Source organism: Sorex fumeus, unplaced genomic scaffold, assembly GCF_029834395.1.
Source record: "Sorex fumeus unplaced genomic scaffold, SorFum_2.1 ptg000070l, whole genome shotgun sequence".
In the NCBI taxonomy this organism is placed as follows: Eukaryota; Metazoa; Chordata; class Mammalia; order Eulipotyphla; family Soricidae; genus Sorex; species Sorex fumeus.
The window spans coordinates 261,101-288,143 of NW_026606127.1; the positions used below are offsets into that span (position 1 = coordinate 261,101).

General features: G+C 39.4%; 1 pseudogene; it reads left to right on the plus strand.

Annotated features, from left to right (window-relative positions):
* The first annotated feature begins 7,434 nt into the window (after positions 1 to 7,434).
* On the plus strand, positions 7,435 to 7,533 carry LOC130037209 (uncharacterized; annotated as a pseudogene).
* The last annotated feature ends 19,510 nt before the right edge of the window (positions 7,534 to 27,043 follow it).

Genomic DNA, 27,043 nt, shown 5'->3' on the forward strand with positions numbered 1-27,043 from the left:
CATGAGGGATAGACCCTATTACAGAGAGGAAAGACTTATCTGTATTTATGCAAACCAACGTAGTGCCATAAAGCATCAAAAACATCTGAAGGTACAAAAGAAGAGAAAAGCAAGCTTTTCACCTTACTCACAGTGAGGTGTAATACACCCATTTGCTGTGGGTCCTAGTCAAAATAAGCTTAAATCTGTAGCGATAAAGGGTACAATTTAGCAGCATTTTTAAACCTTGACTAACCATTTAAACCTTGACTTCCCATTTTCTAAGAGCACTGTACCAGGAGTCTGGACAATCTGTCCAATATCTTTTCAATAAGAGTTTACCAAACAGGCACCAGAACAATTCTGCAGGTGTAATTTAAAGTTTCTTATAACAATACAATTTGATCAGTTCCTTTTCTTAAAACACAACCTCAAACCCTCTGCACATTCCTTAACATTCATTCTGTCCTGTAACTTTCCTTCATCTCATTTCAAAACCATTTTCACTTTAACAGGATCCCTTTCTTTTTTCCCACTGACAATATCTCCATCCGTTATCTTTCTGACTTATGACATACATCTATAGTAGTACAATGTACAATGTGATCTCCCAAATTTAGACACAAGTTACCAACCATCTCACTTAACATGACAAAGCTGTACTCTGCATTGCTATTTCAGAAGCATTAGATCAGTTCTATAGATATTCAAAAAGCCTTTAAAATGCTCACAATTAAAGCTCTTACAAGGTATGTCCACTGGGCAAAAGATCACTTTACATTAGAAATTAACCAGGAGACATCTTAAAATTCTGATTTACAGGAAAACACAAATACAAAAAGATTAAAACACTCATAGATTATCATGAAACAGAAAGCATTTCACACTTAGGTACAAATTTCTCAGGTCAGGACTAGGTTGATATCTGGAGACAAAGCTTGGCATGAAATAAAATTATCAAAATAATAGCATGCACTTTTAAGCAATAGACAGGCTGATTAACAACATAGTTAGTAAAATTTCCCACATTTTCCATGCAATTCTCCATTCTCAGAAACTATTACAGAAGGCTGACATCTGAAGTGAACCCATTTTATAACTCTTAGTAGTTCTAGAAATTTTAGTTACCAAGAGTCTCAGAGATCATAGAGAGCACTGGTAGGACAAACTTTGCAATCAATTTTATAACTCTAGAAACTCAAGTTTAAACTAAACCATTACTTTTTGACCCTGTTTTCATGTGTCATAGTTATTTTACCTCCTTCTAGGTCAAATATTCTAATCCAATGCAGATACAAATATGTACATTAACATAACAGCATAAGACCTATAAACAATCAATTTTTATAAAACATGATAAAACTTTCTTTGGCTTAATTTCAATAGTTCTTGTACCTTAATTATTTAAAATCATGAGCTCTCTATACCAGACATTTTTAACAATTCCACAAAAATACAAACATGCTTTCAGACACAGAAAAAGCCCTTTGGATTTTTTTTTTTTACCAAACTTTGATATCAGCATAAGAAAATATTTGAATTGCTGTGTGAGCACAAAAAGGATGGCAACAATCTATCTTTCCCACCGCCCGCGTTCGGTAGTTTCCCCTACTCCAGGGAGGTAGATGGAGATGGGCAAGAAAAGGAAGGAAATCTTATGGCCAGGCTGCTTGATCTTAGTTGCAGTTTATTCCAATCCTCTCTCCATTCACTCCCGTATCTCTCTTGCCTCTCCTAGCTGCCCATTCTTACAGTCTCATTATATCCCATAAAAGGAACTCAGGTTCTCTTAAGCATGTTTTCCCCTGTTCTCTCAGACCTAGTAGAGAGCCCCAAAATCTCATGGTACTTCTAAAGGGGCAAAAAGGAGAAAGAACATTGAGGCAGCAAAACATACATTGCTTCTTTACATCTGCAGGCCAGTAACAAAGACTAGCCTGGCTAGAGCTGGGAATCTACATCCCAAAGATCAGGCCTGGCTAGAACCTGAGATCTGCTCTGTGAGATAAGGGAAGCTGCCTCTTGCAGTATACTGAAATTATTTACTGAAGGCAGTTTGAAAGGGAAAAATGTTTAACCTCACCCAAACTAGTCAGGACATTCTTCTAGGACAGATTCTTACTTAACAGATCGACTCACAATTTACAATACAAGTTCAGTGTCCTGGAAGGATCTGATCTTACAAAATAACAGATTCTGACTAGGGTGAAAGCTGATTATCTGGTTGGGGAGGAGAGCATAGAGAAGTGGTTACAGAAAAACAAAGGAATGGAAGTGACTCAGGAGCACTGTGATGGGTGTAACATGATAAACCTTAGCTCCTTCTGTCAAGGAGGAATGGACAAGTCCAGTTGTTATCCTATAAATTGCCACGGTTTAGGAAAACAAGGAAACTTAATTTTAATGGCTTCTGTACCTCTGTAGTTTGTAAAAGCGGCCTAATTTTTTATTAAAGTTAGCTGAGGCTTATAAGATAAGGTCTTGCTTTCTCTGAACTCTTATTTCACTTAAGTTTCAGGCTCTAGTTCCATAGCTCTTCTAGATAGTACAAGATTCTTAAGTTCAAAAGGATTTCAACTGTTAATCACATAATCATTAATGTTCTCCTACCAAGAAATTTAGATTGAGAATTCTACTCTCTCTGTTGGCTTAACCTTCTGATAAGGATTCTTCTTTTAACCCTTGTCTGACAGGTTCCAAAAACAACTGCATTTTTTAAGTCACTGGGTTGCATATCACTAACTTCTCAAGAATTTCTACTGCTGATTTCAGCCTGGTCCCAACACTCGAGTGTTCCACATAGAGAGACAGATAGACAGACACAGACAGACTGACAGACAGACAAGACAATGAACTGACTAAAACACCACACATACATGTGCACACATCTGTAGTTGATCGATCAATCTGACCCTTCAAAAAATGGCAGGGAGAAACTGATGGACTGAGAAAGGAAGGGACTGTCCCCAGGGCGAAGAAACCTTATTGCTGATTGGGAACTCTGCTCCCCATTTCCCAGCCTGACTAGCCAGTCTCCCGCTTGTTAAAAATGGGTCAAGAAAGCGCTTTTGTTGATATAAGCCGGCAAAATAAACTATGACAAAGATGTTACCATATTTTGGCCAAGGCTAGTTCTGAGGCAGGGAGCTAGTATCATGATCTTGCATTTTCCTGCCTCCTCTGCTTTGATAATCCTATTTCTTTTGTTACCTACAAAGATCTGACTGCAGAATGATCTGGTAATGCAAACTGCCATTCACTGTATATCCTTCCCAATATTCTAACTTACACTCAGGCCACGTGGTGTTACAGAGGTCAACAAGATACTCCTTATCTAAACCATCTACTTGGAAGCTCTTCCAGTGTTTTAACGAGCAACCCAAAGGAGAATATTTAGGTACTGATGTAGAATTTCCCATATCTCCTAAGTGTCAGCAATAACCTATGAAAGGGAGGGAAAAGAAAAATCTAGGGTAGGATAATTCCTTAGCAAGCTCTCCTCCTAATAGTTTCTAGTGTTGTGGTTCTAGAGAGAGCACGGACACGACCACAACTGCATGCCAGCCCATCAGAAAAATCTCTCTTTAAAGGATGTCTCCTTTAGAGATTTCTGAGTCACCCTAGGAATCCCTGGGTCCTGCCTCCCGAGCGTCCACACAACCATAGCTTGCACATGTGGAGCCATACCTAGAGTGCCATGGGTTTCCAAGAAGCCTATTAAGGGGAGAAGAGAAAAAGTTCTGCCTTTCTTAGCTTGCCACATATTCCAATGTTCCCTGCTGAAGCTTTCTTCCACAAACTTCTTGCCTGTCTTTTTACCTCTTTTTTTTCTTTTCTCTGCTTCACTTTGCCTAGGGCTAAACCTGCTGACTGCCTCCATTAGCATTTGAATTGACCTCTAGCTGATTCTGCTGGTTAGAATGCTTGGGGAAAGGGATTTCTACCTAGAAATTGATCTGCCTTAGTTTCCCAGGATCTTCTCACTAGTGGGCTCTCCTCCCATTCCTCCCATAGTGGACGGTGACACGAGACAGACAAAGGAGGGGTGCCTCTTTGCAGAGACCATTCAGATGCTTGCCTGGCCGGAGCAGAACTTAGCCTTAGTGGTTCAGCATTGTGACTTGCGACTGGCAACTATGCCAGTGCCACCATTGACCTTATGTTCTGCATGGAATCTCAGGCAGCCCACTCGAGCTCCGTGACTTTAGAGGGACTTTAAGAGTGCCAGGTTGTGGAGCTACAAAATCACGCCCGACAGGAGGACCTATCAGGGTGCTCAGACACACACACATTCACACAGAGGTTATCACATTCCTCCCCCAGTCCCCCTAGAGATTTCCAAGGGAGCATACCTTCACAGCAGATCTTCCACAGATTGCCTCCTTTATCTGAGCCACAAGGTTTGGAGAGAAGGAACCTCCTGGGGGCCAATCCACACCAAAGGAAGGCCATTCTGATGAACAATAATTGGCAAACTTACCTTTCTTGATCATCAAGCCCAGATTCTGAGCTTTCCTGTGGATCTCAGAGAAGTGATCAAGAATTAAAGCTTTGGGGGTCGATTGATTCTGACCCATATTAAACAATCTCAATAAACAGAACTAAGAGAAGGATAATAAGACAAATACACACACTAAGGACACACGCACAGATCACACTCCTGCACTCGCTTGGACCGGTCCACTCTCTCACACCGGTGCGCACCACACTCACCAGTCACCCTGGGACTCCCGAATATGCCCAAAGGGCGTGCACGTGATTTTCACCTCCAGAGGGTTTAGTTCTTCCAGGTCTTCTCCCGGCGCTGGATTTTCCAGAACAGATGAGACCTCCAGAACAGATGAGGGCTAGAGGAAACCCTATGTCCCCCCAAGTCCTCCCAGTCAGGGTTGGCCACTTCCCTGCCGCGGTCCAGAACAGATGAGGCCTCCAGAACAGACGAGGACCCAAGGAAACCCTATGTCCCCCAAGTCCTCACAGTCAGGGTTAGCTACTTCCCTGCCGCGGTCCAGAAGGGGACACTGTCCCCCCAAAGAACAGATGGAATATTCCCCAGAATTTTTTTTTAAGGCCTTTTCAAAACCCGCTCTCTGGGCCCGTTTGCCCTATAAAGCAGATCTGAAAAAGCTTATCTAGACCTGTTCCTTGAAAAACAAGTTATTTTGCAATGCAGGTTCCTATTAAGCTAAGCTAAATTAATTCTGGTGGTGGTCCATTTTGGGCCTGTACCTTACAACTTCCATTACTTTGTCTGTCTGTAACCACTTCTATGCTCTCTGCCCCAACCAATTTGTAAGGTCTCATCCTTCTTAGACACTGAAGCTGTACTGTAAGTTATTGCCTTCCTCCTCTCCTTATGTCTTTTGAGCAGTTTACCTTAATGCAATGTCCTTTTGTATAGATACAGGAAGACAATTAATTAATATGCTTTGTAAGTTAGGAATTGATTGGCTTTGAATATTATTCACTCCTGGGCTTCTGCCCTCTCAACTTAAGCCTCAGTTGCCCTCACTTCCTAGCACCCCAAGGGCAGAGTCCCAACGTGGGCCTGGATGGAACCAGGGCAAGCTGGTAAGTTATGTGCTAACCTGGCATTGCGATGGGCCAGGCCAAGGTGCCACGATTCTTAACTATAAGTTAAGAGGTTGATCATAGGCAAATGATGTCATGATCCAAAAGTAACGACAACACTAGGGCCCTGCTTCTAGGAATAGGAAAGATATCTTGCCTGAGCACTGCAGTCTGAGATCGAGATAGCCCTAGGAGAGCAATTCTACAAGCTCAAAGTATTTCTTACTGTGTCCATACAAAATGATTAATATTATATATGCTTATATGTTGGTTGGACAAGGAGAGGAGAAAGACCTCCTATAAGCTGTTTTCCTGTGTGTCCTGACTAGCTTGGATGAAACTGCTTTCTCCCCTTCAAACTGCCTTCAGTAAATGATTTCAGTATACTGAGACAGTTTTCCTTTTCTTTCAGAAACCTAGCTGGTCTTAGATCTGCAGATATCAGGTGCTAGCCAGGACTGATCTTTGGGATGTAGATTCCCAGCTCTAGCCAGGCTGGTCTTTGGGATGCAAATCAAGGTGGTTGCAGCTTGTGAAAGTGCTTGTGGAAGGTTTCAGTTTGGCTTTGTATCTTCTTTCCTGAGGCCAGTATTACTACTGGCCTGCTGATGTAAGGAAACAATGTGGATGTAAAGAAACAATATAGGGTTTGCTGCCTCAATGTTCTTTCTGTAACTCCTTTTGATGACATCACTGTAATGCCCCTTTTAGAGGTTCTATGATCTGTATAAGGGGATCATCCTGGATCTCAGTGCCCGCATGTGCTTGAGGATTCCTGAGGACTCTATGACATACATCTCTTCCATGTAATAACCTGCTGCTCCACGACCAACCAGCCTGACTCCCGTTTCCTTCCATCTACTGACCATCGCCATCGACCTCCATGGAGTGGGGAAATGGCCTGACCGCCAGCCTTTTATTTTTTGTGTGTTTACACAGGTTCTGCTTCCACTTCCTTCATGCATGAGTCTCCTTCAAGCTTGGGCAGAGTGGTCTTAAGCATACCTATGGCTGGTTGCAGAGGTCTTCAGCTGTCAGGGCTCTACTCAGGGCAGTGAGGGAAATTCACCCCTCCCCCTCCAAGGGGCCCAGGTGAGGAAAGCCAGGTGCGGGGTCAGGAGCCTGTCGTTTTAGACATATTTGGAATTAATTTTAGATCGAAAAGTACTTATGTGCTTAGTAATAAATTACTATACACTTTTCAATCACCTCAGAGACCCCACTCTGCTTAGAGAACTAGATTTTTAAAGACAGGGCTGTTTTGCCTGTGTGTCATGACTGAGAATCACTCTCAGTAGATATGAAACTCACTATACACAAAGATGGACACAGGCTACTTTGAGTCATCTGTGTTGTTAATGTGTGTTGGCCATTAAACTTCACTGAGACCCCTTTTTCTGTCCTTTACAGGAGCCTCATGAGTCTCACCTTCCATTCAAGTTGTACTTGTAATAAGGTGGAATAAAATCATCAATATTCTCCTCACCTCTTCCTTCAGGAGAAAAATCCTACTTACATTCAAGGTGGTCGAATTGCAGACAACACCATCCACCTTTTCCTGGAGATGTACACGGGACTGAGGTGAGAACAGCAAAAGGCTCTAGTTTAATGGTCTTAATGAAGGTTTCAGGGAAGGGCATTAAACAAGACTCATATACCATCTTCCAAAAGAATTATTTTGTAAAACTGATGCCTTGGGTATGGTAAAAGATAATATGGTAAAAACCATACTTTTCTTTCTAGGACATTAAAGTTCTAAATCTATCTATTCAAGCTGCTTTGAAATATATTCCTTGATTTGGAATCACTGTCTGCCATAGGATTGAGTAAGGACAACACTCAAAGTAATAAGAAGAGAAAAATATGGAAAAATTAACTCATACTATGTTTGGTAACATATATACTAAAATTGAAACGATACAGAGATTAGCATGGTCCTTGCACAGATATGACATGCAAACTTGTAAAGTGATACATGTTTTTGTTGCAAGAATAATTAACAGGGCGACTTTAAGCTAAGACAATCCACACAAGTACAAAAATTCTACATAAAGATAGCACAAATCCCCATCACAACAATCTCCTCAATGTCAATGGACTAAATCTGCCAATTCAGAGGCACAGAATGGGAAGATGAATTATAAAACTGAACCCAACATTCTGCTGCCTGAAGAAACACTTATGAACAATCAAAGCAACCATGGGCTCAAAGTCAAAGGCTGGAAAACAATTCTTCAAGAAAGAAACGAACACGTCCACAAAGCTGGAGTGGATATACTAGTATCAGACCATATGGACTTCAGGCTATAGGTTATAAGAGACAGTGAAGGTCATTTCTTCATGATCATGGGATCTGTACATCAGAAAGAACTCACCCTCCTCACTGTAGGTGATCCTAATGACAGACCAGCAAAATACTTAAAAATAACTTCTAATAGACTTAAAGAAAAACATTGAGAGCAACACAATACTAGTTGGAGATTTCAACACTACTTTGTCACTTCTCAATAGATCAAACAGACTAAAGCTCAGCAAGGAAATATTTTTTTAAGGGAAGTAATGAACAACCGTTGGCTTAGAGAAGAAATCAAAGGGGAAATAAAAAGTTTCCAGAAACAAATGAGAATGAGGACACGAGCTACCAGAACTTGTGGGACACAGCAAAAACAGTGTTAAGAGGAAAGAGTATAGCTCTGCCAGAATTCATCAGGAAGCAAGAAAGGGCCTGCATGAATAAATTAGAGCTCAAGATTTTGGAAAATGACCAACAAAAGTAGTCCAAACTAGGCTGGAGGAAGGAAATAATAAAACTTGTACCAGACGTCAATGAGCTAGAATCCCAAAATACAATCCAAAAGACCAATAAGAGTAAAAGCTGGTTCTTTGAGAAAATAAATAAGATAAATAAACCACGAGAAGCCTCTCAAAGAAACAAAGAGAAAGAATTCTAATAAATCGAATCAGAAATGCAAAGGGGCATATCCTAATAGAAACTACAGAAATCCATAGGATCATCAGAGATTATATTGAGAATCTTTACAGCAGGAAATGAGAGAATCTTGAATAAATTGATAAATTTTTGGATTCCAGTTACCTCCCAAGGCTGAACCAAGAAGATTTGGAATACTTGAACCTATCACTTCCAAGGAAATTGAAATGATGGTCAAAATATCCCCCCAAACAGAATCCCTGGCCCAGATGGATGGATTCAATAGTGAAATATTTCAAACCTTTAAAGAGGAAATGCTGCCAACATTTTTCAAGATTTTCCAGGAAATTGAAGAATCATAAATACTCCCAAATAGTTTCTATGAGGCAAAGATCAACCTAATACTCAAATCAGACAGAGACACCACAAAAAAAGAAAATTACAGACTTATTTCCTTGATGAATACAGATACACAGATTCTCAAGAAAATACCAGCAAAGAGAATCCAGAAACTCAACAAAAGATCACACACTATGACCAAGTAGGTTTATCTTGGGGATGCAAGGATGGCTTAACATTCTCTAGTCAATCAACAGAATACACCATCTCAAAAAAATAAAGATAAAAGTCATATAATCATATCAATAGATGTAGATAAAGCATTTGATGAGATCCAGCACCCATTCATGATGAAAAACTCTCAACAAAATGGGAGTTGAAAGTACTTTCCTCAATATAGTCAAAGCAAATTATCACAAACCCACAGCAAGCATTATTCTCAACGGGGAAAAACTGAAGACTTGGAGCAGAAATCAATGAACTAGAATTCCAAAATACAATCAGGCACAAAACAAGTTACCCACTCTCACCACTCCTATTCAACACAGTACTTGAAGTATTTGCCATATGATTTCGGTTAAAAAAAAGATATCAAGGGCATCCAGATAAAAAAGGAAGAACTCAAGCTTTTACTATTTGGAGGATGACATGATACTATACTTAGAAAATCTCAAAGAATCTACAAAAAAGCTCCTGCGAACAATAGATTTGTTTAGTAAAGTAGCATATTACAAAATCAATATCTGGTACTCCATGGCTTTCCCATATATTAATAATGAAAGAGAAAAAAGAGATAGAGAAAAAACAATCCCATTCACAATAATACCTCAGAAAATCGAGTATATTAGAATCAACTAAAAATGTTAAAGATCTATACCAAAAAAAAAAAAACCTACAAAGCTCTACTTTACAAAATAAGAGAGTATATGAGGAAATGGAATCACATCCCATGCTCATGGATTGAGAGGTTTAACACTGTCAAAATGGCAATACACCCCAAAGCTCTATAAAGATTTAATGCACATTCTATAAGGATACCCATAACATTTTTCAAATAAATAGATTAAACACTCTTGAAAGTCATACACAACAATAAACTCCCATGAAGTGCTAAAGCAATCTTTGGTAAAAAGAAGAAGGGAATACCTTCCCCAAATACAAACCCAACTACATAGTTGTAGTAATCAAAATACCATGATATTCAGATAAAGACAGGCCTCAGATCAATGGAATATAGTTAAATATCCTGACGCTGGCCCTCAGATTATTATTACCTAATCTTTCATAAAGGCTCAAATACATCACAGGTAGCTTGCCAGGCTCTGCCGTGAGGGCTAGATACTCTCTAAGCTAGCCGGGCTCTCCGAGAGGGGCGGAGAAATCGAACTCGCATTGGACATGTTGGCTGCGTCCAAGGCAAACGACCTACTCACTGTGCTATAGCTCCAGCCCATTAGATGTATTCGATATACCAAACACAGTAACAACAAGTCTCATGATAGAGACGTTACTGGGCCCGCTCAAGCAAATTGCAGCCAACATGGCCGACCCGAGTTCGATTCCTCTGCCCCTCTCGGAGAGCCTGGCAAGCTACCGAGGGTATCTCGCCCGCATGGCAGAGTCTGGCAAGCTCACGATGATGTATTCCATATGCCAAATACAGTAACAACAAAGTCTCCAATGGAGACGTTACTGGGCCCGCTCGAGCAAATCGACGAACAATGGGAGGACCTTTACCTTTACCTTACCTTCATAAAGGCTCAAGAAATATGAAGTTGAGCAAGGAAGTCTCTTCAGCAACTGGTGCTGGGAAAACTGGACAGCAACATGCAAAAAAAATGAACTCAGACCTCTTTATAGTGCCAGGCACAATGTCAGATCAAATGTATTAAAAACCTCAATATCATACCTGAATTCTTAAGGTATATGGAGAAAAATGTGGGAAGATCCCTGCATGACATTAAAGCTAAGGGAAACTTCTAGAATGAAACACCACTGACCAAGGAAGAGGAAGTGAATATAAACAAATGAGACTACATTAAACTAAGAAGTTTCTGCAACTCAGAAAAAATGGTGACCATGATAAAAAGAGAGCCCACATAATGGGGAAAATTTATTTATGCAATACCCATACAATTAACCTCAAAATTCGACTGCTGTATCATTAAGAACACTAAATAGTTCCTGTGAATTTTATTCTTCTTCACATATATTTACTCTAAAATATTTTAGATTTACTTTTAAACGACAGGTACAAAGGTAAATTTATGAGTTTTTTTAAAAATTAAAAATACCCCTATACATAGCCAGGTGCGACCCAAAAAACAAAAAAGCAAGCAAGCAAGCAAGAAAGAAAGAAATTAAAAATTAAAAAATAATGTTGTTTGCAATGCTAAGGATCAATCCCAGATCATCATACAATGGAAGGCAAATGGTCTTTCATTGAGTTATATCCCTGTTCTTAAACATTAAAAAGTTCTTAATTGATGTCTCATTGCATTTTCTTTTTTAAAAAATGCTTTTCTAAATATTCCTGGTCGCCAATGTACCTCCTACATTTTGACCCTCGCTTCTCTTCTATATTTGACCTCTAAGACTCAGTTGTCACCTTATCCTTCCTATAGCCATGTTTTCCTTGGAAAAAGTTTCCAAGATCATGTCTGGCTTGCTTTAACTTGGCATAAAATGGAAACCTTATTTTCTGTATGCTCTCATGCTAGAGGTGATGATGTTTTCGACCCAGGTGAACTCTTTTCTGGGGAACTTTCTGGCTGTTTCTACTTGACTTCAAAATATCTAAAGGTAAGTCATCATCTTTTTTTTTTTTTTTGCGTTTTTGGGTCACACCTGCCGATGCAAAGGGGTTACTCCTGGCTCTGCACTCTGGAATTACTCCTCACGGTGCTTGGGGGGACCATACAGGATGCTGGGAATCTAACCTGGGTAGGCCGTGTGCAAGGCAAATGCTCTACCTGCTGTACTATAGATCAAGCTCCCCTCCGCATCCCCATAATTCATCATCTTGAGGGCCTCAGATTTTTACCTTCCATTTAGAAACTTCATCTTTACATTGACACAGTAAATTGAAACCACAAAACCATTGAATGGCATGTTATAATGGTAGCAGCCATGAGCAAACATTGATAACCTATAAGTTGGCATGAACGAATTCTGTCTCAGAGGCTTCACTTCTGAGAATACCTGTCACTACCTCCTTTCTGTTACGTATCCCAGGATCAGAATCTACATCAGGCCATCAGTAGAAATTGTTCACCCGAAAGCTAGCCTTCCACTGGGATCAGAATCCATGATCCATCTAACTTGTAATTTTTCATTCATGACTTGTTGACCTTGTTTCAGTTGGAGGCATCCAGAGCATAAACTCAGCTTTCCCGTTGTTTCCACAGGAAATCCAAATACCTAAGAATGTTATCATTTCTGACGCCACTGTGAAAGATTTTTTTGGAATCCCACCGTAAGATACTATCATTAATGTTATAATATTACTGTTCTCAATAGTCCGGATCTCCCCAAAGAACTCTCTACCCTCCTCACTCCAAGTGCAGACTCCAGTTTATCATGCTCCTGAACGTACTTCTAATAGTTTTACTCAGGTTCTCCCCTAAAGTGCACAAGTTAAGTTCATACCACTCCAAGTTCTTATTCCTAAACTACCAGTTTCGGCTTGGTCCTCAAGCTTGTGTTCTTCCTTGAAGAAATACCGTGCTTCCTTTCTCCATGTCTCTCTTTGCTTGCTTTGTTAAATGAGTGTTCTCTCTTGAACATATATTCCATTCCACCCTACACCGGTTTAACAAGTTTCTAAGTGTTTTTCAGTAAAATCTATTTTGCTTCACTAAACTAAAAATTTTAAACCACCAGAGCATTGTTTAAACCAATATTTGTATCTTTTAAACCACAAATTTTGAAAACGAAAGGGGGTAAACCAATGGAATACTACTCAGTTGTATGAAGTGAAATCTTATTATCTGTATAAAATTGGATCACATGAGGATATTATATTTAGTGACATAAACCAGGCAGAGAAAGATAGGCATCATACAAGTTCATGCATATGTGGTATATGGAGAAAACAAATTAAAAGAATAAAATGAGACAGACAAACATCTAAAACAATATTTATATTCTATGATTTATAATTCAGTTAATAATGGTTTCTCATACACATAATTCCATCATGACACTCCTCATTCTCTCAAAAAATAACCCCTCCCTGTCCCCCAAACCCTCAGAATCCCTCCTTCCCAATCCCCTGACTCAATTGTGTGGATCAGTTCTCCCCTTACATTGTCCTTGAACCTTTGTTGCTACCTTGCTGTGTGTCTTTACATCCCACATATGAGAAAAATCTCTCTGTATCTGTTCCTTTCCTTAAGGCTACCTTTACATGCATGATATCCTCTAGTTTCATCCAATGTTGAAAATTGCATAATTTTGATATTTTCAAAGCAATAAAAACAAACTTTAGAACCATGAGACTATTTAATTACCAGATGGAAAGCTGTAATCAAAGTGGAAAAACTGAACAATGGTGAATGACAAAGTAGGCCTTTCAGTAGTGAGTGTAATATGATACATGAACGTTGATTCTACATAATCCTAAAATTTATGAAATTCTAGTAATTCTATAATGTAATTTTAAATAATCAAAACAGTATTTAAATAACTTACATTTATCTATGATTTTGACGTATATTTTGTGTCAAACTATCAGAAATAAAAATAATGTGAGATAGAGATATTGTGTATCACTATACTTTTAAACAAGAGAAGTGCTGAAAATTTCTGTGTCTTGATGAACTGTCATATAAATTGACTCCAAAATCAAATTAATATACTCAAGGAAAAATAAAAGTCAACCAATTTAATCTTTTGCCTTCACAGAGGTTCCCATCGGCTGATCTCTCACAGACAAAACAATTTTTATATTATTTTTTTTAAATTTTTATTACTGAAACACCATGAGGTACAGTCGTACATTTACAAATTTTTGTTCTTGGGTTTCGATTATACAATGATCAAATGCCCATCCCTCCCCCTGTGCCCATTTTCCACCACCATAGATTCCAGTATCCCTTCCACACCTATACCCTCATCCCACCCTCCCTCTGTGGCAAGGCATTCTCTTTTGTTCTCCCTATCCTTTTGGGTTTTGTGGTCTACAAAAGAGGCATTGAGTGGCAATTATGTTCAGTCCATAGTCACAATTTTTATTTTCAAAGGATTTCTTGGCAGAGATTTGGCATTCTTTGCTAGCAACCAACTCCTTTTCTTCTGCTTTTTTTTTTCTAGAAATATATACTTGTACTCACACTGACTAGTCATGGCACCAAATTGACAAATGTACTTGTTTTTACTCAGTTCTATTTCCTTATTACCACATATTATTAGCAGTGGATAGAAAATAACTAGCCCAAATTTCTTGGGGGAAAGGGAAATGTTTATGCTTTTCTTAGTTTGGAAAATCCCTGTCACTAGTATAGGGACATTCATCTAAATTTGTAAACGCAATGATTAAGAAGAGGTAAATCATGACTGTCACTTCAAGGAAGAACGGGTTTTCAGCAAATATCCTTGCTTTCAGAAGGATGGCTCTGGCTTGGATGGGGGGCAAACATGAGAGCTGTGAGCTATCGGCAGTTAACACATGCTCTGAGGCTATGTGGTGACAATGCTGAAAAATGTGGTGAGCCCTGATTAGGTCGGGTCATGGGGGAGAATGGAATGATGACAAGAAAAAAGAGCAACAGAACAAGATAATAGATTCCTTTGTACAAAAGTTTTCATCTCTAATATATTAATCTTTTGAAAAAGAGAACCAACTTCTTATCATTCTTCCTGGCAATATATTATCCTTACACAGTGCTTCAGGGAAAACACGCTCCCCTTGTTAGTTAATATAGCGTGAATATCTGTGAGGTGTTTGAACTCTCTCTATGTATACACTGCTGATGACTGAAACCAATCTCTCTATTTAACTATCTAAACTGCAACGGTCTCACCATTTAACTCTCTAAACTCTGATGGCTCCAAATCTTCTAAGATCAGCTTTCATCTCTTCCATGATATCCAGGCTTCTCTTCCCATCTGTCAACTCTCCCTTTCGATCTCCCTCTCTCTACCAACTATGGTCTCCCTGCCAAAATTTGCTAAGACAAGATTTCTTGAAATATAGACGTAAGTTGACTTCTTTTTTTTAAATTTAGGCAATTTTGATTTTCAAAGGCATTTATAATGGAGATTTGTCATTCAATATTCCAATTCCAATCACACTACCAGTGTCTGCATCCCTCCACCAACAAATGACCCATTTCTCCCTACATTCCCACCGATTTCCTTGACAAACACATTTTGAAGTTTAACTATTGTACTTTGGGTTCCATACTTTCATTAGTGTTGGTATTGGTGGTTAAGACATACACCTCAACTTTTTCATGCTGGCCTTCCTGGATAAATGCCCACTGACACCATGTAGGGGAAATATATGAGAACAAATCATTAAGCTCCAAATTTTTCAAATATCTTTAAACAATTCGGATCGAAAAAAAATAGTGTAAACTGGAGGGGACAACCCCTTGGCAGCCTGCAAAGTCTTTTCATTTTTCCACATTAAAAAGAGGAAATCAGTGAAGGAGGTCTGGCATCACGCAAGTTAGCTGACCCTGCTGAGCTGTGGTCAACAGGGTTTTTTGTGCTCTTCTCCCCTTCCACAATAACTCCCAACCTCATTAGTTTTGTCTCTTAAGTCTGCATAAAATAAAAATTTTACCACACAGGCACCCATGTAATGAGACCAGCCAAGGTGATAAAAATAAATTTCCGAAAACGCATAGGTTAGTCATGGTGGTAGAAACTAAATATAATGTTTTTTATTGAATCTGCAGGAGACACATATTACAAACCTTTTCATGATTCAATTTCATTCATAGGATATTTTAACACCCAACCTCCACTAGTATACAGTTCCATTGCTAATGTCCCCAGTTTCTCTCCCACCACTCTCTCTCCCAACCTCAAACCTCACCTGACAGCCTGCTGTCTCTACACTATGGCAGGCACCTCTTTCTCTCTCTTTATCTCTCTCTCTCTCATCCTTTGGGCATTATGGATTGTAATACAGATACTGAGAGGTTATCACGTTTATTCCTTTACCTACTTTCAGCACTCAGTTCTCATCCAGAGTAATCACTTCCAACTCTCATTGTCATAGCCGTCCCTTCTTTATTCCAAATGCCCGCCTTCAGCACTTGTGGCAAGCATCCAACCATTGACCAATTCTCCTGGCCTGTGTTTCTGCTATCCTTGGGTATTAGTCTCATATTCTGTTTTTTTATATCCAAAAAAAGGGGTAGTCCAATCAGTATACACCTTTCCTTCTGACTGATTTCATTGAGCATGATATTCTTCCCTGTACATCCATTTATAAGCAAATTTCATGATGTGACTTTCCTGCTAACTTCGTAGTATTCTATTGTGTAGGTATAACATAGTTTCTTCTGGCTATTGTGAATACTACTGCAGATGGTATTTCTGTTATAAATATCATGTTTAATGTAGCTTACATAGGAAAATATTTCCCAAGTTCCAAACATAGAGAATCCACTTACAAACCCAACTTTTTTATTTTTTAAATAATATAATTTATTATGATGCTTTCTAAAAAACTGAAGCTATTAAAAAAACTCAGGGTAAGCATATTCTATAAAAGCAAAAAATAATAATCTTAAGGAAGGACAACAGCTACGTGTTCTTGCTCCTCAAAGATCCATGTGTTTCTTGATATATTGTCGATATCTTTCTATAGCCTTAAAATTCTTCAACTTCATTTCTGAACACGATTTAAAGTTATATTAATTTAATAGGTGTAATAAGCTTTATAGAATGTTTATTTGTTTCTTTCATATTTTGCATAAACAATGTTTGAATTAACCATAGCACTGTAACACTGTCCTCCCATTGTTCACCGATTTGCTTGAGCGGGCACCAGAAATGTCTCTATGGTGAGACTTGTTGTTACTGATCTTAGAATGTCAAATACGTCACATGTAGCTTGCTAGGCTTTGTCATGCGGGAGGGATACTCTCAGTAGCATGCTGGGCTCTCTGAGAGGAGCAGAGGAATCGAACCCAGGTTGGCCGCGTGCAAGGCAAACGTCTTACCCACTGTGCTTTCGCTCCAGCCCATATATAGATTTATACATATATATGTGTATTTACACACACATACATATCTATATATTCCTCTTACACATCTCGTGAGTTCGAACTCATATTTCTTCCTCCTCCAATTATTTACTACTTCTCTCCCCCTACTTGGCGCGCAATTAATTTTCCGAGTGCCCTCAGATGCATTTCTGAGGCCAGGATAAAGGCATGCATAACACATAAATGCAAGGGAAGCACAAAGAATATGTAGATAAATTTCATATGGACATATAATTGTGATGACTAGTTTACAAACTGTACTTGCTTCAAGTACAGACTTCCTCATCTCAGCAACTGTGTATTCATACTCCATGCACTGTCAAATATCCAGCTAAAGTCCACAACCAACTAACAACACTCCCCTACCAATTTCAGTCATTTACTTCCCCTATTGTAAGGACAATTCTGATGTCAGAGTGTAAAGGTTTGATTTTGCTTTTGTTTTATTAGTGAATTTAGTTTTTTTTCCTTTATAATCCAGAAACAAATCAAATATTTTTTTTAAAAAATTAAGGACAGGAGGTGATATCAGGCAACAAATGAAATAGTTGATCTGGCTGAGAATCAGCAAGAGTCTTTCAGGTCAGTGTGACAAAAGGTACATGTAGTTTCCCTTCCCAGTATATTTCCAAAGGGCGGGCTTGGAGCAGGGTACATGCTGGGAAGAAGCCCAGGAGACTAGCAGTGTCTTGAACATCTAGGGGCCTATTTTCTTCTTTGAAAATGTAATGGTATTGACCTCCATTGCAAACCACAGCACCCTAAAACAAAGAAAAAGCAAAAGGGAATGCCCTGAGGTAGGGCGGGTTGGGGGAGATGGGGGATGGGAGGGTCACTGGGTTCCTTGATGGTGGAGAATGGGCACTGGTGGAGGGATGGGTACTTGATACTTGTATAACTGAAACCCAAGCACAAAGGTATGTAAGTCTACAACTGTACCTCATGGTGTTTCACTAATAAAAATAAATCGATAATAATATAAAAAATTAAAAATGCTATCGGCTGGTATAGGAAAAAATGTAATGGTGTTGACTAAATTACATCAAGATAATTTTTAGTTATAGGATGCTATGATTCATCTTTGACTCACTGATTGATACTTTGAAATGTCCCAGTTCATTCTCACTCAGAGAAGTCATTTATTTCTTCGAGTATTGATTTGTACAGGGAATTTCTCAGAAAATTCTTTATATAATGTATATTGAGGGACTCAATGATAATGTTCTTATTACCATTTTCAAAGAATACCAAAATACACTTTTAATAAGATTTTCTTGGTTCTCTATATAAAAGATAAATGACAACAATTAAGGTTAACTCAAGATTTTCTAAAGTGCATTACATTAGTACTTGAAAAGAAATTTTAAAAGACTCTGGGAGAGAGGAGGAGAAAAAGTCATGGATCTATAAGGATTAGTACAAGTCTTTGGGTGTGTTGGGGCAGGCAGTGACTAGAAAAGTTGAGATCACACTCAGCTATGTGATCTAATCTCTATATATCTATTCTCTAAATTAGATACCAGCGATGTATCCACACAGGTGTATTCATATGACTATCATGTACACTAGTGAGATCCAGGGAAATAATTCTTAGCACTGACATTGTTGGAAATTTATGTAGTAATCTGGTTTTTATGATTAAGTTGTCATGATTTCACAGGCAGTGGTTGTTTCCTTAACCAACCTGGAATGTCTTTAAAAGACCAAATATAGGATCATTCTTTCATTTTTAATTAAATATAGAAAATGCTGAATTTACAGGTTAAATGGAGATGAATATCTTTTTCAATAGTCTATTTGGGACACCGTCCTTTATTTGTTTTATTAGGAACTGAATGTGGTACCCTATAATCTCTAATTACATCCCTAGACCTCCCTTCTCTATTTGTACCAATCAAGACACACTTCATTTTAGACCTAGTTTTCAGTAATCTCAACTAAACATTAAAGTAAAAAATAAGTCTGATCAAATAATTCTGTTATCCAGCAGTTATTTAGATACTTACACCAATGAACAGAATGTTGAGAAAGAAATGAATAATCCAAATTCTGTTTGAAGAAGGCACAGAATACATGTTGTAATTGACCATATAAAAGAAAGAAAATTAAAGTAAATTCCTTGGTAATTTCTGGTAGTCTTGGAACCATGTTGCCCATGGTATAGTCAGCTAGCTAAGTCTTCTTAACTTGGATTTCCCTTGTTCACATCCCTGATATCACTCTTTTCCTGCTCAGATCGCATTCCCAGTATATCAGGTTACCAGCAGATCTTGTTGTTTCAAGCTTTGTTTTCAGAGGAACCCAAATTTCAAGCCCTCCTTTTACACTTATTGTCTCTTTTCCCATCATTTCAGACTTTTCTCCCAACATTTTTTCCTCAGTGAATACAGCATTCCTTCAAGAGAGTTGAACCTTGTTAGTTTTAAGAGATTACTGGGATCAATTCCCTCCAGCCATACATTAAAGGTAGGAAAACACTTTTCACGTTTTTCTGTTCCCAGCCAGTCAACTACCATTTCCTGGGAAAATCTATGAACTGGTTAGTCTCAGTTCAGTCAGAAACTGCGTTCATTTCCCCCCATTTTCAACAAAGTAGTTACTGGTACCAAGCAGAATTAGTTAAATATATGTTCCTGTTAACATATCTTTGCACTTGGGATACATGTGAACACATTTCACCTGGCTTTTATGAACCCTGGTCTTCCAGTTTGCTTTTCTGGTGGCATTCTGTTTCTCACTATTCCTCTCCACAGCTAAGTGATGTGAAAATAACATATTTATAAATGGTATGATTGAAAGCTCCAGAAGGAATGCCAGCCCTTTCAGCTCTCTCGGTCTTATATGTAAACTGTTCTTTGGAACCTATCTTATTTTCGTATTTTTGTCTTGAATCTCATTTACAAAAAATATTTTAACTTATTTGAAAAACATCCACCAACTATCCCATGATGATCACCAGATTTCCACTTCCCTACCTTTCCCGGTTTCCTTTCCATCCATCCATCACCCCATTAACTCTCCTAGGACCATCTATTTCCACCACAGCCTTCCAGGCTCAAGGTCACCTGGTACTAACTGCTTTGGGAGTGGTGACCTAGGACGCATGTATTAGTAAGGTACCTACAGCAATGCAGCCACAACGCCATTTATAAAGTTGATTCTTGTGTGAGCTGCAGTTAAAAGCGATGTTTAGGGAAAACTACAGGTATCAGGGAACATGGAAGACCAAAGACCAGGCCCTCAAGCTAATATAATATGAGCTCCCCCCACCAGAAATTTCTTGATAGCTAGCTTGGCAACCTTGGGGCGTTTACAAATCCAAAGACTTACAGAGGCAATGGACCTCATTATTGAAACACGCTAGTGAAGTGTCACCTTAACAGCAACTCTGAATATTGCTGGGAATAAGTGAAATGGTGCAGCTAGGGATGCTGAACAGAGGGCCCGAGGACATGGTGACTTATTTTGAATCTCCCAGGAGCTTATCTTCAGGCTTCATGCTGCAACTGTTCTCTTGGCTTTGTCCCTGTTAAGAGTCATCCTTGAATGACTCTGAGGGTGTTGATCACTCATCTGGTAGGATTATTCCCCATTGTATGTGTTCTGATAACCCAGCCATCATTTATGTATAGACCACCCAAACCTTTTAGTGATATGTCTCAAATTTGGTTAATTTCCAAAGGTGGCCATGAGGCGTAAACACAGCTTCCATGGAGAATTTTACTTCTCGTCTGGTCATCTTAGACTCATCCCCTTCCTCAGCCTATTCCAAATTTATTCTTTTAACCCGAAAACCTCAGATCGTGCCATTTCTCCCATTTTTTTTTCGAGGACACCAGGGATGGGGCATACATGACTGTGCTCTGGTCATACTCCTGGCTCTGTGCTCAAGTTTCACATTTAGTGGGTCTCTGGGGACCATAAAAGATTGCAGGAAATGAACTGAGTCCTTCTTGCTTGCAGAGAAAATGCCCTGTCAGCTATACTCTTCCTCTGACCCTACGCCACTCTTCATCAGGCCCATGCAATTTCTCCTCTTATGGGCTTTATAACCCTGGACCAAGTTTGTATTTCTTAGAGTCTTGTCTATTCCCCCTTTTTCCTATCTCTAACTTCCCATTGTTTCCCATCGCATCCTTTAACCCCCAGCCACTCCCCAAAACAACCACAGTTGACAGCATCTTTAAATTCAGAAGTTTTATTAACAACCAATTAACTATGATGCATGTCTTTTATTTGAAAAAAATATATTAGAATAAGTAAAATGTGTCTGGCATTTCAGTGTTTGCCTAGGGCACCATCTGGTACCTAAAGTGGAATATACCATTCCAGCTCTCACATTACATAGCCATAGTAGAGAGAGATGTCCTTCTATTTTTCCCTCTCAATAAAGAACTACAATTTCCCTCAAAGCTGTGTGTTTGGCACTGTTCTCACGCTCCTGCTGAGCCTTCGTTTTCATAGCCTCACGCTCTGGTCTCTGCTCTTTGGTGATGGGCTTTGACATGACAGGCTCGGGAACATTGGGCTTTCTCCACGGAATCGGTTGGAAAGGGAAGTCTTGGAGGAGAAACTGACTCTGACGTTTAGGTGACCACTGCCGCTTTTTCACAGAGACAGGAGGAGGCTCCCACTGGAGAGAAGTGCCAGCTGCTGTCTTGTAGGGAGCAGGTCTAGGAGCTGCAGGGTGAAGAATTGGCTGGCTACTAGGGTTCTGCAAACCTGGTCGAGATGGGTTGGTTGTAATGGACTGAGCAGGTTTGGCAGAACCAGACAAAAATGCAGTGGTTGACCGTGAAGAATTGGCAGCATTTGGCTGAGGTGCATTGGTAGAGCCAGGTTTGGCAGGGTAATCTGCCGCAGGAAGATGTGAGGTCACAGATTGTCATCTCCGAGGAACAGGTCGAGCTTGTGGCCTCTCCATGGTAAGATACGGCAAAGGTACCAATTTGACCTTCCCAGGAGGTGGCAGCTCAGACTGGGTTGGAGATGAGCGTTTTTCAGCACTGCTACTTGGTTTGTGTGCTTTGACCTGAGTTTTCTCAAGGCTTTTCCATCCCATGTAGCACCTAGCCATGGCTTGACAGCTAAGGATGGCTTGACATCTTTAAGCTTCTGTGAGCTACTCAGGACCTGGGAGGAAGAGATTCCAGGTTTTGGATCACTCTTCTTCCCCAGAACATGAAACACTTGGACAGAATCCAGCATGTGTATGCCTAGGTAGAGGCGGGGCTTTTTAACGGCCTCTTGGCAAAGCTCAGGTTGACTTTTCTTGCATTTCATCTTGCCAATGGTGGGCTTTTCTTCTGCCTTTATCTTGTTCCCTGGCTGCTTACACTCCTTAGCTTTCTTAGAATTTTCTCTGGTGTTTTTTATCTTCTCCTGCCCATGGCTCTTTGTCTTGCTGATCCTGCTGGAGGCAGCTTTGTGAGGTTTGCTGTTAGTCTTGGCCTTGGTCACAGGACACCTCTCACTTACTGCTGCATTACGAACAATCCCAGCCCCCCATAGCAAGCATTCTCGGACCTTTGGCTGGATTTTGGCCTTGGTTTCTCCCTCAAGAGGTTCAGAAGACTCCCTTTTGTTATTCCGTGTTGGATGGGAGGTCCCCTTAGTGCCACTTGAATTTTCTTGCACCTGCTTCAGAGTGATGGTGTCAGTGCTGTTCATTACCTGCAGATCTTTTCATTGATATAGGTCTACTGGGATCGGTAGGTATCCAGAGGTTTTGAAAGCCCAGTTTTCATCTGATCAAAATTCTTAACCTTTTGTTCCTGAGTTGGAGTTGGGGTAAGCCCCAGGTTACTTTGGTCTGGAGATATTATGGGAACTTCCCCAAATTCAGGTGGTGGATTACGCTCAGGTCTTTGAATCCTGCTACTGCAACATGTGGGCAATTTGGAAATTTGTGTCAGACCAAATATCTGACCTGAAGGTTTCCATGCCAGGGACGTCTCCATCCCCAGTAAATTCATCACTACAAAGGAAGGAAGGAAGAAATCAGTGCCTGCGAAATGAGATATTCCCTCCACAAAACTAGTGGTGCAACAACTGTGCACCTACCAGCAACAGGCAAGGCATTGTTACTGGGTATTCTACGGATAATGGACAAGGCCCTGTGCTTGAAGTTTGGAGGTAAATCTTGTAGTTCTTACTGTTTGTCATGTGGTGCTGTTGTTTTTTGGTTTTCTTTGTATTTGAGTTTCTATGTAAACTAACTTTAAAAATAAGAGACTTGGGACAGAGAGATAGTCCATTTGGTAAGGCACTGGCTCTGCGATCAGCTGACCTCAGTTTGATCTTTCGTATCCCAAATGATCTCCTAAGCATCTTCAGCAGTGATCCCTAACACAGACCCAGGACTAATCCCTGAGCACTTCGGACTGTGACACAGATTCAACCTCCTACAAACAAAAGCTTTTTTTAAAAGAAAAATTACAGTCTTTTAAACTAATAAATGCCATACAGAGCTTAGCATTGTAATGTATTTTACTCTCAATTTATTCACTTTCATGGAAAAATAAGGAGATTAATATCATATAATAAGAGTATGAATGAAGTAATAATTCTGCATGATATTTGTGCTAAAGAAAAGTTTTTAGGTTTCATGATTTGTGACAGAATCTCTGAACCACAAGTGTATTCAGAACCTTGCTGTTCATTAATGGAAGGGAAAGTTAAAGAGGTACCATTACAATAAGAGTTCTGAAACTTCTTAAGAAAATAACAAAATACTAGTGTAAGACTTGTATTTTACTTTTAGTGTGGTAATTCTGGAGGACTGCTGAACTAGAACAGTGTAAAATGTGGCATTCCCTGCCACAGAGGCTGGTTGGAATTGGGGGGATGGGTGGTGGGAGGAATAATGGGACCCGTGGTTGTGGAGAATGGGCACTGGTGGAGAGATAGGTACTACATCATTGTATAAATGAAATCTAAGCACAATAATTTGTAAGTCTACAACTGTGCCTCAAGATGTTTAACTAATAAAAATTAAAAAATATATGAAACAACTAGGGAAAAATGTGGCATTCTTTTGTGTGCTCCTGAAGTTTCATTATATGAAACCTAGATATCCATTATACTATCATAACTTCCAATTTCCATTAGCAGATCTTATGTTGAGTGTGAAAATAATATGTTGTAAAATGAGTGAAGGGAGTAAACATGAACTTAGTTTAGTTAACTTCATTTCGTAAACTTAAAAATCTCAGTGTATTTAAATACCACCTGTCTATGGACAGTTTTCCTCTTTTTTGACCCCAATTTTTGAATTTTCTTTCCCTCCTCTCAGTTTAACTCACCTTGATAACTCGATTCTGTGATGGGTTGAGCAGACACAGAGAAGTCGATTCCAGAGGAAGTGGTTGGTGTTTGGTTATTTGGGGGCCGGACCTACTTCAGAACCATAACCATTTCTCTAGATGAGTTCCTGTAAGGTTGGGGGGCAGAGCCATTTTGTTCTGTGTATGACATGGAGTCATAGGACTGCAGGCCAGAAAGGAGAGTTCCCAGACCTCCTTGATGATTGTAATACACCTGGCTTCGGTCCTGGTAGGGAAGTGACAGACTTTGACTCTGATATGGATACCGAGACGGTGTTCTCTCAACAAGTCTGGCAGAATGTGATGGGTACACAGACACCGTGTTGTAGGTATCTAGGGTTCTCTCATAGCGAGCTGCCTTAGACATGGAAGAGACAGCGGTGTCTTGGTCAAGGACAGTCACAGAAAAGTCTCCCATAGAAGACTTCTCTTCAGCATTTCCTGAATTATCCCATTCCAAAACACTAGTATAGGAAGAAGCTGAGGTGGATATATGACTCTGGTTTAAACACTCCAGATAGCATTGTTGTGCTGAAATGTTGGTAAAGTTAGACACTACCCATCAGTGGTTGGAAAGAGGTGCCAGAGGCTGAGGGCAGGAGCCAAGCAGAACTACCAGCTGGAGCAGATTCTCTGGCGTAGTTGCAGACACTTCCTGTTAGGGAAGCTGCATCGTTCACCACGGGAAGGGAATGCTGCCGAGTATGTGAAGTTCCAATTACAGATAAAGGTAAAGGTAAAGGCCCTCCCGTTGATCATCGATTTGCTCGAGCGGGCCCAGTAACGTCTCCATTGGAGACTTTGTTGTTACTGTGTCTGGCATATCGAATACTCTCGGTAGCTTGCCGGGCTATCCGAGAGGGGCGGAGGAATCGAACTCGGGTCGGCCATGTTGGCCGCGTGTAAGGCGAACACCCTACCCGCTGTGCTATCGCTCCAGCCCAATTACAGATGGATTTTGAAAATTTTCTGTAAGGAACAATAGGATGATGAAAAAAATCTGTGAGACTAATAATCTCCTTCAATGCTCAGAGGAACAATATGAACTTAAAATTTAAGCCATCGAGATGCTTCTAGTACCAACAGTCAATTGAGTTTCCAAAATTTCAACAATTTGGGGTGATTCAGAGCCTGGAACCTTTTGGCACTTTGTATATTTGATATCGTGCTCCCAAATAAACACAGAACTCTAGAAGGACCAGGTGATCGTGTCTGTAATTGGATTTCTTGCTTACAGATAGTTTCTCCTTACCCCAGCAATGCCTGAAGCTTGCTCTCCTATTGACACATATGTTATTTCCTATAAGGGAAGCTTTTCCAAACTAGGAAGTCTAAGAGAATGGGTAACTTTCTCTGGACAAGAAGAAACCTGAGGGCCAGAAATGACAAAGCGACTTCATGTTTTCCAATCATTTTTATTGGGCGTGGTAAGGAGTAGATTTTGGACCAATAACTGACAGTGATCTTGGGCTCTTTCTGGCTCTACACTCTGGAGTGACCCCTTATAACATTCAGAAGAGTGTATGCAGTGACAGAGATTCAACTAGATTGGCTATGTACAAGGCAAGTGCCTCATCCCCTCTCTAGTACTATCTCTCTGTCGCTTATGAATTTCCAAGTTACGGAACCTAAGCATGTGGACTTTTTTCCAGGACTCTGCATGACCTCTACATTGCAGAAACCGTTAGGAAGATACCTTACTTTAATATAGGCATTTGGGGTCTTTACAACTATTACCATTGTAATCATCAGGTTTCCATTTGACTTGTGCAATGAATATCTGTTACTTACGGTTCACTTATGACTTAATCTTGTTGATGCATTGAAGGTTACCCTCATTTTTGATCCACTTCAAAAATGACTACTTGAGTTTTTCCCAAGAAATGTTTTTGGAAGGAAAACTTTATTGAAACTCTGTGACTTAAGTTGTTTATCTAAAATGTAGTTACTAATAACTCTAAGAATAATAATGCATACATGAATATAATTTTTACATTTCATATGGTTTACATAGGAGGAAGTATAAAGAAAATGTAATGAAAAATATGTATCACAGAACTGAAAAAGAAGTATATAGATATCAATGAAATCTGGGCTCTGTAGCTAGGAGCATAGTACAGTAAGTTATTGAGAGCAGACCCAAGCGTAAGCCCTGAATAACAGTGGATGTGGTCTCAAACAAAACCAAATAAAACAGTCCAATAAGGTTATTAATAAATTGTTCCACATATACAATATGAAAAGTATATTCTATTTTAGAAAAATATGCTAGCCAAAAAATGGAATAGAAGGTGATTTTTGAGTGCACACTGTACCAGTCCATCAAACAGAAAAGATTTACCAGTAACTACATAACAAAAAGAAAATAGGAATAAACGTGATTGTATTTCATAGTCAAGAAATGTTTTAAATGAGTAAAATACAGAAAAAAACTTTGTAGTTACAAAAAAATTTATTCTCATCAATACCTTTGAATTATTAACCAGCAAACAACACCTGTTAAAATGGCATAGGATTTCACTTTATCAAACAAGAAACACAAAGACCATTTAAAAAGTGATCATAAAATATTACAAATTTACTTTCAACACCTAGATTAGAATTATCTTTAGCAGTCAGGAAAAAGTTCTTCTCAATGTTTAATAAATGAGCACCAAAATCCAATAAAATATCTT